The sequence below is a fragment of the Lissotriton vulgaris genome, unplaced genomic scaffold (assembly GCF_964263255.1).
Source record: "Lissotriton vulgaris unplaced genomic scaffold, aLisVul1.2 SCAFFOLD_1901, whole genome shotgun sequence".
NCBI classification, from domain to species: domain Eukaryota; kingdom Metazoa; phylum Chordata; class Amphibia; order Caudata; family Salamandridae; genus Lissotriton; species Lissotriton vulgaris.
The window spans coordinates 245,309-265,346 of record NW_028244848.1 but is presented as its reverse complement, the minus strand read 5'-3'; the positions used below and the strand labels follow the sequence as shown (position 1 = coordinate 265,346).

The following is a 20,038-nucleotide window of genomic DNA, read 5'->3' as shown; positions in this document are numbered from 1 at the left end:
TTTCCACAAGCAGGAAAAAGAGAGAACAGTCTGTAGCTAGCAGGGCATGAGGGGTCCAGATTAGGTTCCTTTAAGCGTGGAAAGACCAACGCCTCCTCCCAGCATGTAGGCACTGAACCTGATTCAAGGAAAAGGTTAAAGACAGTGTTAATCAGTAGATTTAATGCCTGAGAAGCCCTTTTGAGAATGTAAGGTAGGTCAAGGTCCAGCAGTGAGCCAGAATGAGCTTTTAGGATCAAGCCCTCTGAGTCCCTCTAAGGAGATCTTTTAAAAAAGAGTACATTAGACTGTTCTAGCGGTGTGAGGTTGGTCTAGGAGTGACCAACCTAGTAACCTCATCTTGGAAAAAACCTGATAAATTATCAACTTGTTTCTGGGAAGCAGGTGTAGATTGATTTTATTCACCTAAGGATTTATCAAGGAGTTAACAATTTAGAAAATTTTGCGAAGTGCGTTTTCTACTCGTCGATTTGTATCGTGAATAAAGAAGCTTGGGCTTTTAAAATATTTTTTCTGAGCTGTTTCAGAGCAGACTTATACCCAAGTTTGCTACCTCTCAGAACTTGTGTTGCCATTTCCTCTCAAGGACTTTACACTTTTAATTTTCAGCTTCAAGTGAGGCAGAGAACCAGAGCGCAGAGGTAGAAGTCCTTCTGTTTTGCTCACTTTCAGAAGTATTAAATTATCAAGAGATTCAAATTAAAGGAAGATTCTGCTGGCTCAATGTCTACACAATGGTTAACTACTACTTGAGAGCATACCGCGGGTGGATCAGCAAAAGAGTTTCACAAGTGATGGAAAGATGGCTTCAGTTATTTAGGAGCCCACGAGCTAAGGAACTCTAGACTGAAAGGGATTAGAAAGTGATCAGTCCAAGTTTAAGGAACTATAGGCCAACTTCTAGGGTGGGGATGTTGGAAAAAATGACAGAGTGTGTGCCCTCCCTTATGAGTAGGGCCTTTAACTCTCTGCACAAGGTTAAGGTCAGACAGTTACAATGAGCTGCTCTGCAGCTTTCCATCTATAAGCATCAACATGTAGGTTGCAGTCACCTAAAATCACGAAGATTGTCATGTTGAAGATAGAGAGGCATGATTTCCATGAACAGTAAATCACCAAACTTAGTGTCTGGGTTAGTGGGACTACAAATGAGAACACCTGAAAAAGAGATGTCTGAAATTTTAATAGTAAAAGAGAGGGCCTCAGTGCTTTGTGCTAAGTCCAGGGGCTGACTGGTGCAGAGGAACTTGGACTGAAAAATAATGACTATCCCCTACCCCCCATTTTGCTTACTCTATCCAAGTGGGATATAGAGTATTCATTGGGAATACCGAGGGCGAGATCAAGGTCAAGGTCTGAGCAGGACCTGTGTCAGGTTTGGGAAAGAAAAACAATGTTCGAGGCATATGAGCTGCAGATCGTATAGCTCGGATGTTTGATGTTTATTTTTGTCCTGTAAGAAATCTTTGTAGTCACTAGGTTGGTGACTCCTCCCTAGGACAATGGTGCGCATGGGCATCGACTCCATCCTTAGATAGTTTTTTTTCAACATCTGGTTCAGATGTACATTGCTGCTCTCCGGGTCGATATTGGTTTCAAATGCCCCTTCGATGCGCAATTCTCTCCACTCAACGATATTGTCTCGATTGTGTTTTCTTTTTCGACGCACATCTTCAAAACAAACTTCTTGACCTCCATTTTCGATGCGGGCCATTGGGCCGCTCCGCGCCGACCATGCCTGCAGTCAATGGAAAGGACTCCTTCAAAAAATGCCCCAAGTGTGGTGCTAAGTCCTCACACACAGACTTGCACGAGGTGTGCAATCTTTGCCTCTCCCGGTGCACGAAGAAAAAAACTGCAAGGCCTGTGCATCATTCAGGTCGAAGAAAACCATCCTTGATCTTCGGGCTCGACGTCATGAAATTTCTTGTGGAAGCAGCTCGATTCCGGATGACTTCAGAGAAGATCCCGAAATTTAGCCGTAACAATCAGGTGACAAGGAAGACACCTCTGTCTCCGAAGCTGGTGACTCTGACGCCCCGCTCAGCGGTCCTTGAGTACCGAAACCCCTTTCCCCAAAAACAAACTGCAGGCCGACTCCGGCTCGGGTCGGGCCCTTGGGCCTGGATATGAAACCGAAACATAAGCCTTCCGACTCAGGCTCGAGTCAACCCCATTCCGGCGCTGGGAAGTCCTCCCTGGCACCGAAGCCACAAGGCAAAGACTCTTCGTCGATGTCGAAGCTCTCGGCTTCGAAGCATACCAAAGACTCGGAACTGAAGAAATCTTCAGAGCCAAAAAAGTTGTTGGAGCCGAAAAAGACCTAGGACTCCAAAAAGTCGTCAGAGCCCAAGAAAGCCTTGGAGCAGAAAAAACTCTCACAGACTTCGCCCAAGGAAAGCTCGGTTCCGAAATCTTCAGCACAGAACAAAGACATTTTGCCCACTCAGACTGATTTTTCAAACCCAAAACAAAAAAACTTTGTTTATTGATCCAAAAACGGGCAAACTAGTCGCCAAGCCTCTAAAAAAGAGGAAACTGCACACTTCAGAGGACCCTTCAATACCCTTCAATACCTCCCAAGAGACAGGATTTGGGCACTAACACTTCCCCACCTCCTTGTCCTCCTCCAGTTAATCCACACTTAGTGATTTCTCCGCCACACTCCTCACAACCTATAGTTTCACCTCACACATCAGATACTGACGATGATGTAGGTGGGGATACAGATCCACAAGGCGATGATAATGATGATTCACATACAATCCCACATAATGTAGACCCTTGGGAGGACTACAAAAGAGACCCTGACACACAATGAACCGAATGTCTATCCATCTAAGCCATCACCACCAGATGACAACACTGGGTTCGCACAACTAATCACCAGAGTTGCCCAATACCATGAAAACAATTCATATTAAAAGTCAGATCCCCTTGGATTCCGTTGTGGTAACTAATGCACGCAAGTGGGTAAACTCACAGGGTATAGGCGACACTCCACCTCCTAATAAGGAATCCAAATGAATTGACGCATCATGGAAACGTATCGTGTCACAGGCTGCAAACCATTGGCATCTCACGCATTCAATACTAGTGCCTTGTTGCGCAGACACGCTTGGCTCCGGATTTCCGTATTCACGCAGGGGGTTCAGACTGCTATTTTAAAGTAGCCGTTTTATCAGGAGCATCTTTTCGGGCCTACAGTTGACACATCTCTACAAAAGATGAAGAAGGACACTAAGACTGCTAAGTCTATGGGGGCCTTACAGTTCCCTTCCCCTAAAGGCTCTTTTCATCGCTCTTTATACAGCCAAAAAAAAACACGGGTTCAGAAGAGCCCTCTTCCTCATACAAAAGCCCCACTCAAACATCCCCCAACAGATACTTTCGCAGAGGATACATAAACAACGATAATAAGGGGAGAGGCCGCGGCAACACTAACCGCACCTCCCCTACCACTAAACAGTGTATTTCCTCCACTTCCCCCCGAGTATTCCACTCCTGTCGGGGGACGTCTTTCACAGTTCCTACCTGTCTGGAATTCCATCACAACAGACAAGTGGGTTAGACAAATTAACCAGTATGGTTATTGCCTGGAACTCACTTCTACCCCTCCAAACATTCCTCCCAGACAGCACCCGATGGCCTTACAACATCTAACGCTTCTAAAACAAGAGGTTCTCTCTCTATTATAAAAACATGCAATAGAACCAGTCCCCTTGTCTCATCAAGGCACAGGGGTCTACTCTCTCTACTTCCTAATTCCAAAGAAGGGCGGCTCTCTCAGGCCCATACTGGACCTCAGGCCACTAAACCCCTACAGTCAGTCAGACCACTTCCACATGGTCACTCTCCAGCAGGTGCTTCCATTACTTCAACAGGGTGACTTTCTCCCCACTCCGGATCCAAAGTACACCTACTTTCATATTCCCATCCACCCCCGCTCACAGGAAATATCTCATATTTGTGGTAGATGGTCAACACTACCAATTCAAAGTCCTCCCGTTCGGGGTCACTACAGCACTCCGAGTCTTCACCAAACGCCTTGCAGTAGTTGCAACCTACTTAAGAAGACAGCACATTTATGTCTTCCCTTATCTGGCGGAATGGCTCATAAAAGCCAAATCACACAGCAACTGTGTGCAACACACAAACAAGACAATTCAACTTCTTCAAGGCTTGGGATTCCCAATAAACCTCGCCAAACCCCATCTTCAACCGTCCAACATACAACAATACCTAGGGGCAACTATAGACACTTCAAAAACTCTAGCATAACCCAATCCAGTCATATAGGCTCTAATCTCAAAATGTCAGCCTCAACACTCACTACCAGCGCAAGTGGTCATGCAGTTAACTGGGATGATGTCCTCCAGTTAACTGGCATGATGTCCTCCTGCATTCTCCTCGTCCCTTATGCAAAACTCCAAATGCATCCATTACAGGATTGTTTAGCGCGTCAGTGGGACCAAGGTCAAGGCCAGCTAACAGATCTGGTGTTGGTGGACGACCGTACCCATCGCTCTCTGCAGTGGTGGAACACACATACCTTTCCAAAGGGCTGCCATTCCTTGACCCGGTTCCACAGACCGTGATAACGGCAGACACATCACTCACCGGCTGGGGAGCTCATCTTCAAACCCGTACCATCCAGGGCATATGGATCCCCCAACAAAGACAATTCCACATAAACTACCTGGAATTTTTAGCTATCTTCCTAGTGTTAAAATCTTTTCAACTCCACCTACTAGGCAAAGCTGTCCTGGTCCGTACAGACAACATGACAGCAATAGTAGATCTGCTCAGTCATTTGACACAGCAGATCCACAAATGGGAACTCCATCCTCAAGTTCTTCTTCCATTCTTTCGCATGTGGGGCCACCCAGAAATAGATCTGTTCGCCACACACCAAAACACAAAATGCCCAACCTGTGCGTCCAGGTATCCACACCCATTGTCCAAAGGCAATGCGCTATGGATGAAGTGGTCAGGCAAATTTGCTTACGCTTTTCCACCTCTCCCACTCATTCCGTTAGTGGTTCGAAAACTCAAACAGCATTCCCTCACAATGATCCTAGTTGCTCTAACATGGGCACGACAACCATGGTTCACAACCCTATTAGAACTATCAATAGTGCCTCACCAAAAACTACGTCTCTCACCCAAGCTTCTTAATCAGAACCATGGAGAGTTAAGACATCCAGATACCAATCAACTAAACCTTGCGATCTGGCACCTGAGGTCTTAGAGTTTGGCTACCTAAATCTTCTGCCAGACTGTATGAATATCATAAAAGAAGCTAGACGCCCTACCACCAGAGCATGCTATGCAGCAAAATGGAAACAATTTGCCATTTATTGCACAAATACCAAGATCAATCCACTAGATGCTTATATTCAGAATATGTTCTGCTACCTCTTGCATCTACAACAATGTAACCTAGTATATACATCTATTAGGCTGCTATGGCAGCTAGATGTAGCCTATCTTCAAAACAGACAACATTTGTCTTTGTTTTGAGTGCCCGCTATCAAAACTATTATGGAAGGACTTAAAAGAATAATCTCACCCAGAGTCCTGCCCTCTCCAGTGTGGAACCTAAATTTGGTCCTTTACAGACTCATGGGTCCCCCTTTTGAACTTCTCCACAAATGCATACTACAGTTCCTCACTTGAAAGGTTTCCTTTTTGGTTGCTATCACATCTCTCAGGAGAGTTAGTGAACTCCAGGCATTAACCATACAAGAACCATTTTTACAAATCTATCATAACAAAGTGGTTCTTAGAACTAACCCTAACCCTAAATATTTGCCCAAAGTCTTATCTGCCTTCCATCTCAACCAGTCTGTTGTACTCCAGTGTTTTTCCCTCAACCAGACTCAGTGGCAGAATACACTCTTCATACATTAGACGTTCAAAGAGCACGAATCTACTACATTTAAAGAACACAATCCTTTAGAAAGACCAAACAACTCTTTGTGGCTTTCACCCCACCTTATAAAGGCAATCCCATCTCAAAGGCAGGAATTGCAAGGTGGATTGTTAAATGCATCCAAATATGCTATATCAAAGCCAAACACACACTAACCATTCCCCTTCGATCTCATTCCACATGCAAACTATGGGCTTCCATGGCATTCTTAGGGAATATTCCCCTAGATGACGTCTGCACAGCAGCAACTTGGGCTACACCACACACCTTCACAAAACACTGTGTAGATGTGCAGGCAAAGCAACAGGCAAGTGTGGTCCAGGCTGTATTAAGAACACTTTTTCAAACCACTTGAACAGATACAGGTAGCCATCGCTAAGGAGGTAACTGCTGTACAGTCTATGCAAAAGTAAACAATCTGCAGCTCATTTTCTTCTAAAGGAAAATGCTACTTACCAGTATGCATCTGTTCTTGGCATGTAGAGCTGCATATTCATATACACCCACCCTCCTCCCTGTTTACCTCGATCTGTTCCAGTACTATCTTACCTGGATACATTACACATGGACATCTCTTTCTACTTCTTACTACTCCATCGTATCCCTTTGTGGCAAAAACAATCTAAGGATGGAGTCGATGCCCATGCGCACTATCGTCCTAGGGAGGCGTCACCTACCTCGTGACTGCAAAGACTTCTTCCAGGACAAAATCAAACTGCAAACATCCGAGCCCAACACCAGACGGTGATCTATGCAAAAGTATACAAATCTGCAGCACTACATGCCAAGAACAAATGCATACTGGTATGTAGCTTTTTACTTCCCAGTAATTGTGCTGTAGGATGCTCCAGATTTTGATTTTATGTTTGGGAAAGGCTCTTAAATTGATTAAGTATGCTTTTAGAGTTTTATATTTGTGCTCCTTAGGTTTGGGATATAGAGTGTAGTCATAAATGATTCGTTGCTCATGGTGATAGGGGGAGGCTCAATAGAGAAGGAAAAGCCATAGGAATAACCAGAGAAATAGCTGCCTGATTCAAGGGTCTAGGCAAAGAATTGTAAACATCTAGGTGGCTGCCTGCCTAAGAGGACTTCTTTGTTGTAAGAAATCAGTCTTACGGAATCTGGGGTTGAATGGACAGCATGGCTGGTGCTGCAGGCTGCCTGAGTGTGGACCAGTGCAGACAGGCTTGCCTTTAATGCGTCAGTGGCATGTGTCCGCTCTTGTCTGCTAATTTTATAGAGAAGGTAGGAAAATGGCCCTGCGCCTTCCAACAACTTGAGCGGCCAGAAGCAGAAGAGAAGCTCTTACTGACTTCAGTATTCCACCAAGAAAAGTCTGTATGCAGATACAAAATAATGTATCTCAGCCCCTCCTGAGTAAAGTTACCATGTGCAGTTAGCAGAGGCATGATTAGTACAAACCAAAACAGATAATGAAACAGAGCGTCTTGTTAAAATACTAAGTCTCAACCCCACACAATCAAAATAAGGCTTCAAGAAGTAGAACTGTGCAAAGCTTAAAAACAAAATGTAGGTGGAGCGCTTACTGTTACTGCCATTTCAAGAGGCCATCCAGTTTAAAAATAGTGGTAGCAGAGGATGAACTACACTACAGATGAAATGAGCACCCTACGTAGAACTTAAAGCTGCAGGATGCTCTAAAAATAGAGACAAAGGAAAGAAATGACCTCAGGTACAGGCATTGAAGCACACTCATTTTCAGGTGGATTAGCATGTGTGATTAAGCAAATATGCCTTTACTCAAAGGGCAATGGAGCCAATGGCAAAAATGGGCTAAGCAATTATCCCATGCAATATGCTGTCATGTGGAGAAACAGAATGTGAAAGACACTCAAGCAGAGGTTTATTTATGTTATTACAAGGGTCTGGCAGACAACTATATCGGCCTACACGGCGATGGGAGAGACCGGTTGGGGCCACACAGCTCACCTTGAAACAACTCACCTTGATGCAAGTTTGACTCCCCCTGCCAGTTCGAGTGTTGAACTACAATAAACTCGTTTCCCCATTATAAGCATCCCTATACATGAGTAGGTAGTATTTCTTAAGAAGGGGTGTCTATTCCCTGCTCCTGGTTCGAGGAGGTAGGGTTAGTTCTCTTGGGATTTTTTATTTTATGTGAAGTCCTGAAGAAAGCCGGGGTAATGATTAATTGAATCCTTTGATTTGGCTGAAACATGTCGACATTTGCTTGCAGAGTGGAGGGGTAGGTGATTCATGATAAATCACTTTACCTTCATCCACTGGTCATATGCGTAGCCTTTTTCTTTTAACTTTGGGCACAGGAGTCCATAATTAAAGTTGGTTTGAGGACATCCTTTGAACCAGTTTTATACCACTATTTCTGCACCTTTATTCACATATCTTGATCTCATGTTTTGCATTTTCTTTATGTGTTATATTGTCTTTCCCCTCCCTATTGCTCCACCTCCAGTGTTGGCGAGTGCTAAGGAGTGTTAGCAGCCCTATGATGAAGCATGATACAGCTTGTTGTGTGTGTGGGCAGTTTTATACACCTGGTACCTTGATGAGGTTCAGCAATCTAGCTTCATAACTCTTACTTCCTTGTTATGTGTTTATGGTATTATAGGAGGTCGAAGTGGGACGTATATTCCTCCTACCCCTTCTTATCTTTTTGTGTGGTTAGACAACTATATCTACCAGGCTTGCCTGGAAGGGGCAATGGGGACTATCACAGTGGAAATGACCTACCTTAATGGATTACGAAGGAGGTAATCAGCACCAACTCGCTTATTAACGTGGAAAAATGCCTGTCAGGAGTTATTAGCATAATGTAATGTCAATCTACCCTTAGAGACATATTGATTTTATCAAAGGATTTGAACAATAGATATGTCAGTCCTACTTGTATTTGTTGAAATTTTTCATAATAGACAGATTGGACCTATAACATCTGGCATGACCTTTATCTTTTATCAATGACTCATCAACATAACCAATCCAGGCCTTCTATATTGAGTATTCATTTTCTATAAGGTAGCCATCAAGTATATAGTCAGACATTTATAAATATGCATGGATCAAGAGGGCAACACATATACAACCCCTACTCAGAATGCCTAACTAGGATTCTCACAGTGCAAAGCTTCAACCACAAGTCTTGTCAGGTAGGGATCCAACAAAAAACCCTTCCCCGTTGAAGTAATCAATGGGAACTGGTATACCTTAATTACGTGTTTACATGCTTTATTTAACAAAGTGTAATACCAATTCACCCTTGAAGGCCTATCCGCTTTAACATGTGCTTTCAGCTACAAATAAGCTACAAATAAGCCAGATTACTGCATTTCTCTAAACATTTCATGGTGAACAGATTAGACCTATGGCATCCAACATAACTTTTCCCTATGAACCAATCAGGCCTATAGCTTTTATCAATGGATTGTTACCAGAAACAAACTTAGGCCTACTGTACTGAACACAAGCCTTGCCACAAAGCAATCATTTTTATACCTTCTCAAAATTACAAAGATGTACAAAATCAAAACTGGCAAAATAATACCCAACCGCATATCAACAGTTTCCAAAGCTCACTTCTATCCCCAAGGTTTTGCCACATGGGGTAGCCCAAAACCAAAGGTCTGATCTACTATGGCAATCTCAATGTAACAAAGTACCCTTCTACAGTTTTAACTAAGTATAATGACGATTAACCCATACAGGCCTATTTGCTTAAACATACTTTTTTCACAATAAATACATCAGATGTCAGAATTAACAAGTTGACTTCCATGAATTTAATGAGTATGAACCCCATAGCGATCTACACAGGCTGGCAGTTGAACCAACTGTAATGTCGACTCTAGGGTTAACAAGGAATGCAAAATGCATAAACATTCTGCAGCTAATTAAGGTCACAACGTCATGCCTTCAGTCTTTGTCATTACTTTTCATAATAGGGAGAGCAGACCAATGGCATCCGATATAACTCAAATTAACCAGTTTGCCTATAGCCTTTATCCTTGCTCTGTTACCATCAAGAACCTATGTCTACTTAATCGAGCATAAGCTTTTTCACCAGGCATCTGTCAGGTGGTCAGCAGAATTATGAACCTGTATAGAATACTATAGGCAGAACAATATACATCTCCTCTTAGGAAGGTCTAACACAGATTATCCCAATGCAATTCATTTATACTAAGGGGTTATCTAAATGGTGTAACAAGGCCCAAAACCCATGCTTACTAAGTCAATCTGTGAGTTTTGCAGCTTTCTCCACACTTTAATAATATTCTACCTATACACACACAATTATTAGAGTTAGTAAATGTGTGTAAAAATAAGAATGTGGGGCCTACTTATTTTGCCTTAACTGTTCAAATAAATTGATATCCTTATTGCTTCTGCCATAACTTTTCCCACTAAATCAATCAATTCTATTGCCTTAATCATTTGCTTGTCATAACCGAGGCCGACTGTATAGTACAGAAACTAGGACTCATCAGGCACACTGTCATGAAGTTGCAAAACTGTGCAAAATTACAGTTAACAAATGTTGTAAAATGGGTTCCACCTAATTAATAAGCCCAGATGTTTTGCTTTTTGAATCATCCGGTTTTGGACTTCTTACTTTGGCTGAGTGTCACTACATGTGTCTCACTCACAGTAATCACATGGCAAATAGACTGTGCGTGTTTACCACCAGTGTCGGCCTTTTCAGCTAGGGTATGGGGCACTTGGCTTGTTACAAATGAACAAGGGCTCACACATGTGCACACCTGTGCTGGGTCCACATGTGAGACTACCGTCATGTGCAGCCCTATAATTGCACACAGGTAGCCTCAAACAGAGGGACTCCGCAGGATTAGATATTTACCTGAGAAAGGCCTTATAATATTAGTGGGCACCTGTAGGTAAAGTCAGTGTGATTTACTGTTTTGTCTTCAGTGGCACTTTGTTATATACATTGGGGTAACCAACCTTAGAGGGCAAATTCTCTTGCCTTAGGCCGATCAAGTCCAGCGAGGTATGACAATGGAGTGAACCATACATGTCCTTCTTATGGATCATCCAGAACTGTCAAATGTCAAGTTAATTGCCCTAAAGCAGAGAAAGCAAAGGTCACCCCACACAGAAGGAGTAATTAACAGTGCTTCCCTCATCTCCTGAGGAAGTAGGGGTTGGGATGAATATCTGCATCTGTTAATGACCTGTCACACTGTGCCAGAGCTGTTGTTAGGTAGACTCTCACATACCCTATTTGTGGTATGCACCACAATCAGGTCTTATACTGTTCCCTAGAAACCATGATGGGCTTGACAATGTTCAAGGGAGCACTTACGATCATTCTTCTGCTGGGGTTTTAAGATAAAATACCTTGAAACACCTATATTCGTGGTATTTCTGGTATGACTAAAATAATAATATCAACGTGTCTATGGAGATAATGGTCCTACATCCTATTTTTTAAGTCAACATGTTTCAGCCCTATGTGAGAGGAGCCATAGTGTCCAGGGCTTTCGTCAGGACTGGGAAATTATGCTCCAGAGTATTTTTTATAATGTCACTCAAACATAACCAAATTTGGTCACGACAAAACAAAACATGCAACATATATCTGGCATTCAAAAGGACAATACTGCCCTTGTTCAGGTCAGGTTCCCTTCTTCGGTCCCTCTTATATATAGCCTTTAGGCAACATGTGAGCTGTACGATGCATGTTCCTGTAAAAGGGTAAAATGACTCAGTCCACACCTATGTCCTCTTTTCACCTCCCAGCTGGTCAAGCAACTATTGCCCTTTCTAATGCCAGAAATATGTTTCATGTTTTTGTTTTGTCCTGACCATATTTAGTTGGGTCTGGTGACCTCCAATTCAGAAGCTTCCTAACGCTGATCTTGCCACAGAACACTGGCCTACAGGGGAGGGGAAGTCACCGGAACTGAAACCACAAACCTCTCCGATCCGACGGGGGGCTTTGGAGAAGCGAGCTCCTGACATCTCTCCCTTTCCCTCTCTTAATAAGGATTAACCGGAGAGAAATTCCGCTACGATACAATATTGCTGAAAAGAAGCGGAGGGGAAGTGTGAGTCTTGTCAAGTCAAGTCAGAATTTATATAGCGCACTACATACCCAGAGGATCTCAAGGCGCTTGAGGAAAGGGGGGAAGTTTACTTATCGAATATCCAGGTTTTAAGCTGTTTTCTGAAGGCTAGGTGGTTTTGAGTGAGGCGGAGGTGGGTGGGAAGGGAATTCCAGGTTTTGGCCGCTAAGTAGGAGAAGGATCTACCCCCCATGGTAGCTTTGTGGATGCGCGGGACGGCGGCGAGGGCTTGGTTGGACGAGCGCAGCTGGCGGGTGGGGGTGTAAAAGGAAAGGCGTGTGTTGAGGCAATCAGGTCCAAGTTCGTAGAGGGCTTTGTGTGCGTGGGTGAGGAGACGGAACGTTATCCTTTTGTTGACGGGGAGCCAGTGCAGGTCTTTCAGGTGGCTGGAAATGTGGTCTTTGCGAGGGATGTCTAGTAAGAGTCTGGCTGAAGCATTTTGGATGCGTTGGAGCTTTTTCTGCAGTTTTGCAGTGGTACCGGCGTAAATGGTGTTTCCGTAGTTCAGACGGCTTGTAATCAGTGCATGAGTGACCGTTTTTCTAGTTTTCGTGGGGATCCAGCGAAATGTTTTTTTGAGCATGCGTAGGATGTTGAAGCATGATGATGAGACGGCGTTGACTTGTCTGGTCATCGAGAGTGAGGAATCCAGGATGATGCCCAGGTTCCGTGCGTGGTCCGTCGGTATGGGGGCTTTTCCTAGGGCCGTTGGCCACCAAGAGTCGTCCCAGGCGGAAGGGGAAGCCCCTAAGATGAGGACTTCCGTTTTGTCCGAGTTTAGTTTCAGACGGCTGAGCTTCATCCACTCGGCTACTTCTTTCATCCCTTCATGTAGGTTGGTTTTGGCGGTGGTTGGGTCTTTGGTGAGTGAGAGGATCAGCTGAGTGTCGTCGGCGTAGGAGATGATGTTGAGGTTGTGTTGACGAGCGATCGTTGCGAGGGGGCTCATGTAGACGTTGAAGAGGGTGGGGCTGAGTGATGATCCTTGTGGGACGCCGCAGATGACTTCGGAGGCCTCTGACTTAAAATGGGGGAGGCGGACTCTCTGAGTTCTTCCAGCGAGGAACGAGATGATCCAATCCAATGCTTTTCCTTGAATTCCGATGTTTCTGAGGCGTTGTATCAGGGTGCTATGGCAGACTGTATCGAAGGCTGCGGAGAGGTCAAGGAGGATGAGGGCGACTGTGTCTCCGTTGTCCAGTAGTGTTCGAATGTCGTCTGTTGCTGCAATGAGAGCGGTCTCGGTGCTGTGTTTGGCTTGGAAGCCAGACTGTGATGAGTCGAGTGATTTGTTGGTTTTGAGGAAGGTGGCGAGCTGATTGTTGATGGCTTTCTCAATGACTTTGGCAGGGAATGGGAGGAGCGAGATGGGGCGGTAGTTTTTGAGTTCGGTGGGGTCAGCTGTGGGTTTCTTCAGAAGGGCGCTGAGTTCGGCGTGTTTCCAGCTTTCTGGGAATGTGGCGGAGTTGAGGGAGCAGTTGATGACGTCTCGGAGATGGGGTGCTATAATGGAGTTTGCTTTGTTGAAGATGTGATGGGGGCATGGGTCAGTAGGGGATCCTGAGTGGATGGAGTTCATCAGGTGAATGGTGTCTTCTGTGGTGATTGGGTTCCAGTTGAAAAGGTTATTCGGAGGAGGTACAGGTTCCGAGGTGGGTGGGGTGGACTGGTTTACGGGTTGGTTGTCAAAGCTGTTATGAATGTCGGCGATTTTGTCATGGAAGAAGGAGGCGAGGGAGTCGCAGAGGACTTGAGAGGGGGTGATGTCGTTTGAGCTGGCGGTGGGTTGGTGAATTCTTTGATGATGTTGAAAAGCTCCTTGTTGTTGTGGGCGTTGTTTTCTAGTCGGTCTTTGAGTGCTGATTTCTTGGGTGTTCGGATTAGTTGGTGGTGTTTGCGGGTGGCGTTTTTGAATGCGGCTTGGGTGATAGTGTTTGGGTCTTTTTTCCAAGTTTTCTCAAGGGAGCGACAGAGCTTCTTGGATTTCTTAAGGTCATCGTTGAACCAGGGGCCGTTCTTGCTTCCTTGCTTGATTTGATGTTTTTTCAAGGGTGCTAGTTTGTCGGCGGTTTGGGTTAGCCATTGTGTGAGGTTGATGGCGGCTTGGTTAGGGTTTGTTGAATAGGCAGGGGGTTTTTGAAGAAGCGATGTGGAGATCTGGTCGATTGTGATTTTGTTCCAATTTCTTCGCAGAGTTGGTTGAGGGTGGTTGTGGGACGTGGTCTTGTTGTAAATTAAATGGATGCAACTGTGGTCTGTCCAATGGAGGGGTGTGGTGTGAGTGAAGGAGATATGCTTGCTGGAAGTGAAGATAGGGTCGAGTGTGTGTCCTGCATAGTGTGTGGGGGTGTTGACAAGTTGTTTGAGTCCGAGATTGGCGAGGTTGTCCAGAAGGGTGGTGGTGTTGTTGTTGTTGCTCTTTTCCAGATGGAAGATGAGGTCTCCCAATAAAATGTATTCTTCCAAGGGGAGGGCGTGTGGGGTGATGAAGTCAGTGATGTCCTCGCTGAATTTGGTATGGGGTCCTGGTGGCCTGTAGAGGAGGGTGCCTCTGAGTGTGGTCTTGGGGTCGGTGTGAATCTGGAAGTGGAGGTGTTCGGCGATAGCGAGATTGTCTTCTGAGCTGGTTGAGACGCGGATGGTGTTCTTGTGGACAATGGCGATGCATCCTCCTGTTTGGATGGTGCGGTCCTTACGGATGATCTTGTAGCCGTCCGGGATGGCTATAGTGATGTCTGGGGCTGAAGAGGCATTCATCCAGGTTTCTGTTAGGAAGGCGATGTCAGGGGAAGTGGTGTCAAGTAGATTCCAAAGGTCGATGGCGTGTTTGTGGACCGAGCGGGTGTTGAGGAGGATGCATTTAAGGTTGTTGGTGTTGGATTTCTGCTTGGTGTTTGTGGGTTTGGTGTGGGTCTTGATGCAGGTGAATTTGCAGGAGTTGCAGGCAAATGGTCCGTGGGTGGTTCCTGGGGTAGCTACGCAGCATCGTGGGGTGCGTCCGGGGTTCAGGGCAAGGAGAGTGGCGGCATCATACATTAAGCGAGTGGATCGAGTGGATTGGGTAGTGCGAGAACCAGGGGGTCTGGCGCTGGGCGCGGTCCAGGCGCGGACGGGCGTAGACGGGCTTACCTTTGGCGCACCTTCGGCACGGCCGTAGCGTGTGGACGCTGCGCGTTGGCTCATCTGTCTTAAATGGAGAGTGGAGGGGGGCGGAGCGTGGGAGGGGCAGCTGGGAGGCGGGAGCGAGGTGGAGGGAGGGCTCGGGTCAACAAACAAGATGGCAGCAACAACAACAAACGCTGCAGGCAGGGCGAGATTGGGGCACAGGCAGTGGAAGCAATTGGGCCCTATGAGAGCGAGATCAAGTTAAAATACAGTCGCAGTCAAAGCGGAATTGAAGCGCGGACTCCAAGCGCTATGCTAATAGTGAATACAATGTAAGGTAATGTACAGCCAGTTAAATACAGTCAAAGCGCTATGAAAAGTTATACTCAATAATGCACAGCCAGAGATGATGCCCAGAGCGCGCGCTAGCGGATCGACTTGCAAAGCAGAGATAATTGTTACGATACCGGGAGTATCAGGTGAGGAGGATGCGAGGGGAGCGACCTCTCGAGTGAAAGCTGTGAAAGGATTTAAAAATGAAGCTTTGAAGCTTTGGAAGGCATAACGCAGCTGAAAAACCGTTGCTTTTCGAAAACGGTATGTGAATGCTCCGGTGATTACTCTCACCTGTGGCGCCGGTCGTGCACAGTGGGCTGCGGGTTGGAAGTACATAGGGAAGAGATGGAGTGGAAGTCACGTTGTGGAACTGAATAAAGTTTGGAGAAGTAAAAACTGGGAGAGGCTGCTACTTTGTGGTAAGACACCTGAGTGTTTGGCAACTATTTTCCACTGCTGGTAGCAAGTCGAGTACAGCGGGGACTGTTTGGGCATGTTTGTCTTCCTGCCTGCTTGCCTGTCTCCATGGGACCACAGCATCCAGAACTCCTAGCGTGGACGTGCTTCAAAAGGCAAGGCGGGCCCGCCCGCCCGTAGGAGCCCTTGAGAAGGCTGGGCTGGGCCCACCCTCTTTACATCTGCAGCCATTGAGGTACGGTTGATTTAATCTATTGCTTCACATCACAGATGGCGAAAGCAAAGGGAATGAAAAAGACGTTGGGGGGAGGGGTCGGAGCCACTTTGGACTCTTTTCTAGTAGGAGCAGCCAGCGTCCTCTTGCATGAGATCGAGCTGACCAAAAGGCGTCTCTCTATGGAGCCATTCCCTTTAACACAGGGTGCACCCTCAGGCCTTGAAAATTATATTATTCCAGAAAAGCAATTGATACAAACGCCATCGCCCCTAAATACTCTAGACTCTAGTCTTTACACAAGACCAATATGGGCCTTTGCCCTCTAACTCAAATACAGGGAGCACACCAAGCAGAAGTACAGGGCACTCCCCCTTTAATTGCTCATTATTGGATTATTCATCTATTCCACCGGCTAAGCGGACCAGTGCAGGGGGAGTTGTTAGTGGAATAAAAGCAAAACAACCTAAAACCACTTGTGTGCCCAAAACTAAAGCTGTCCAAACAAAAGTGCAGATTACGAATTCCAAAACACCAGCAGCTCCGGTGCCCCTCAACACACTATCGCTTGAGGCACTGCAGCCAGACTCTTCCTGGACAGAAGTCTCTGCATGGCTAAACAATATGATGGCTTCCATCCTAACCAAATTGTCTTTAATTGAAACTCGGCTGGGGGAATTGGAAGTGCAGAACTGTTTACTACTTGCATGTATGCCTCCGTTGAACGTTGCTTATACGATAGCACCTAGGAACACTGAATTAGCACCATCAATAGAAGCACGAGGGCTGCCTCCATCTTCAATAATGACATTGACATCAGCTATACTCCCTGGAGGCTCCTCCAATCTTGTAGCACAGCCCTTAATCCCCCTCCCTTATACGAATGTAATAAAGGTTACTCATCCTGGCCAAGGGCTAACTGAAGGGGACATAGCTCACCAGCAATTACTACCTAGGCCAGAAGCTAGAGGAGTTATGCACCAGGCAGGGCTACCTGAGAACTTCACTGGACTACTTAAACACCAGCCACAACAAACTCTCCATCTCCCCCCTGCCGCTGCACTACTGGCCTTGGTTTTGGCAAATGTCCCTCCCCTTCGAGAAAATCACAGCAAAACCACAAGACAATTAATAGACAAAGGTCTTCATTGGTTAATAAGTAATGTCCATATGACCGAGGGGGGGAGGAGGCAACTGGCTAATGAAGTTATTATGGCCAGGAGAGTGGGATGGGTGGGGGGTTCAAGAAAAGCGTTTTGGTGGCGATTGTGTGGTAATTAATTGAAAAAAAAAACAAAGGAAATGATGGACGGAGCGTTGACAATACAAGCACTCACCCCCAGTCAACTGATCTGGGTTTATTCCATCACTGTTCTTTAGCCCACTCTGCCACACCAGTTCAGACATGGCCATATGCAAATTAGTCTGAACCTGTGCCTCATTGGAACAGTCCAGCCCAAACTGCCAAGCCATACCTTCCCTGGACCGGAAACAGCTACTGAGGACCGGTTTCTGGCATTTCAGCCGTCTTCAGCCCGGCTTGCTTGAATCCAGTGGCAAAGTGAGCAAGGGACTCACGTCTGAGCATACCCTGCCAATTTAAGGCGAACAAAGAAAAACCAAAGGAAATGATGGACGGAGCGTTGACAATACAAGCACTCACTCCCACTCAACTGATCTGGGTTTAATCCATCACCATTCTTTAGTCCACTCAGCCACCCCAGTCCAGACATGGCCATATGCAAATCAGTCTGACCCTGTGCCTCATGGGAACAGTCCATCCTGAACTGCCAAGCCATGCCTTCCCTGGACCGGAAACGAGCTACCGAGGACCGGTTTAGGCCCAGATCACTGTACTGGGGTGAATGTATGACATTGTTCTGCATTCTGTCCATCAATTGTTGTTTTTGCATTTGTCACCCCGAGTGGGACGGGTAAGCTAAGAGCTGAGTTCCATGCTCTCTACACCACTGGAGTCAAGCTGTCCTGGCTGAAGAGGGCTGATAGCCAGAAACAGGTCCTAGGATGCTTGATTCCGGTCCAGGGAAGACATGGCTTGGCAGTTCGGGCTGGACTGTTCCCATGAGACACAGGTCCAAGGCTGATTTGAATATGGCCATGTCTGAACTGGGGTGGTGTGGAGTGCAAAAAAACGATGGATTTAGGCCCAGATCTCTGTACTGGGGTGAATGTATGACATTGTTCTGCATTCTGTTCATCAACTGTCATTTTTGCATTTGTCACCCCGAGTGGGATGGGTATGCTCAGACGTGAGTCCCATGCTCTCCACACCACTGGAGTCAAGCTATCCTGGCTGAAGACGGCTGATAGCCAGAAACCGGTCCTAGGATGCTTGATTCCGGTCCAGGAAAGACCTGGATTGGCAGTTCGGGCTGGACTGTTCCCATGAGGCACAGGGTCAAGGCTGATTTGCATATGGCCATGTCTGAACTGGGGAGGTGTGGAGTGCAAAAAAACAATGGATTTTGGCACAGATCTCTGTACTGGGGTGAATGTATGACATTGTTCTGCATTCTGTCCATCAACTGTTATTTTTGCATTTGTCACCCCGAGTGGGATGGGTATGCTCAGACGTGAGTCCCATGCTCTCCAAACCACTGGAGTCAAGCTATCCTAGCTGAAGACAGCTGAGAGCCAGAAACCGGTCCTAGGATGCTTGATTCCGGTCCAGGAAAGACATGGCTTGGCAGTTCAGGCTGGACTGTTCCCATGAGGCACAGGGTCAAGGCTGATTTGCATATGGCCATGTCTGAACTTTGGTGGTGTGGAGTGCAAAAAAACGATGGATTTAGGCCCAGATCTCTGTACTGGGGTGAATGTATGACATTGTTCTGCATTCTGTCTATCAACTGTTATTGTTGGTAATTAATTTTGACAATGCATACACAAGTGCCTATCTTTTAGCTAACTCACATAGCTTTTCTCAAAGTAACTCCCAAATAATACCTTTACCCCTGAAATTCTTTTATAATGGCCAGGGTGTAACCATGGGGGGGGGAATACAGGGGCAGACAAGTGAAAACGCCCTTTGGTACGAATGAGGGACCCCTTTTAAAACCTGGGATTAGGCTATATAATAGATTTGCACCACTGTTGAACGTGGAGGAATCCGACTGACTACCTACTTCACCGCCCAACCTACTAAGTAGGGCAACTACTGCAGCCCTTGTAGAGGTTACCCCGTTTGGGGATTCCACCAATTCCACGATCCGGCAAGGCTGTAGTGGCCTCTGAGGAGGCCACTACAGCTGCAAATCTAGCACCCAGGGTTCAGGAACACAAGCACCCCTTGTTAACCTGTACGACTGATATTAAGGGAACCAGACCTAATATAATATTGTGGAACATGGCAGATTTAGCTTCCAAAATAGCCAATCCCGAATGGACAAATAAGTGGCAATCTATGGAGGTAGCATTTTTTCAAGAGACTTGGGCTATAACACCAATTTTCTTCTCTGGTTTTCGCACCTTCCATTCCCCAGCTGTTCTGTCAGTCTCTGGAAGGGCGAAGGGGGGTTTACTTACTCTATTCTCAAATACTTTACTACTTCAAATCAAAGAAATTGTTCCTAAGCATACTCACTTTCAGATCTTTGAGTTGGGTAGTAGGAAACATGGCATCTGGACAATTGTTTATTTTTACAATAATGAGTTTGGGAGGAACTCGAGGCAAGTGGCAGACACACTAGCATTAGAGATTGAGAAATTGTACCATGGGAAAAATGGGGGTAGTGCAAATCTTGTATGGGTGGGGGATTTTAATGCTCATCTTACCTGAAACAGCGGCCCCTCTGCCTTGGTCCATCGCGGCTTTTGCCGATTGTGTGGAGGGCGGCTCACCTACCGCGGCCCCTAGTGCCGGTCTGGTGGTGGGAACGGGCGCCATATTGGGAGGAGCCAGAGAGCGCAGGGACCTGTGGC

At 46.1% G+C, this 20,038-nt stretch overlaps 1 protein-coding gene across 1 annotated transcript in view; it reads left to right on the top strand.

Moving 5' to 3' along the window:
• LOC147666704 (E3 ubiquitin-protein ligase TRIM39-like) overlaps positions 1-20,038 on the top strand; it is a 190,668-nt gene that overhangs the window by 65,643 nt on the left and 104,987 nt on the right. The gene's annotated exons all lie outside the window — the stretch shown is intronic.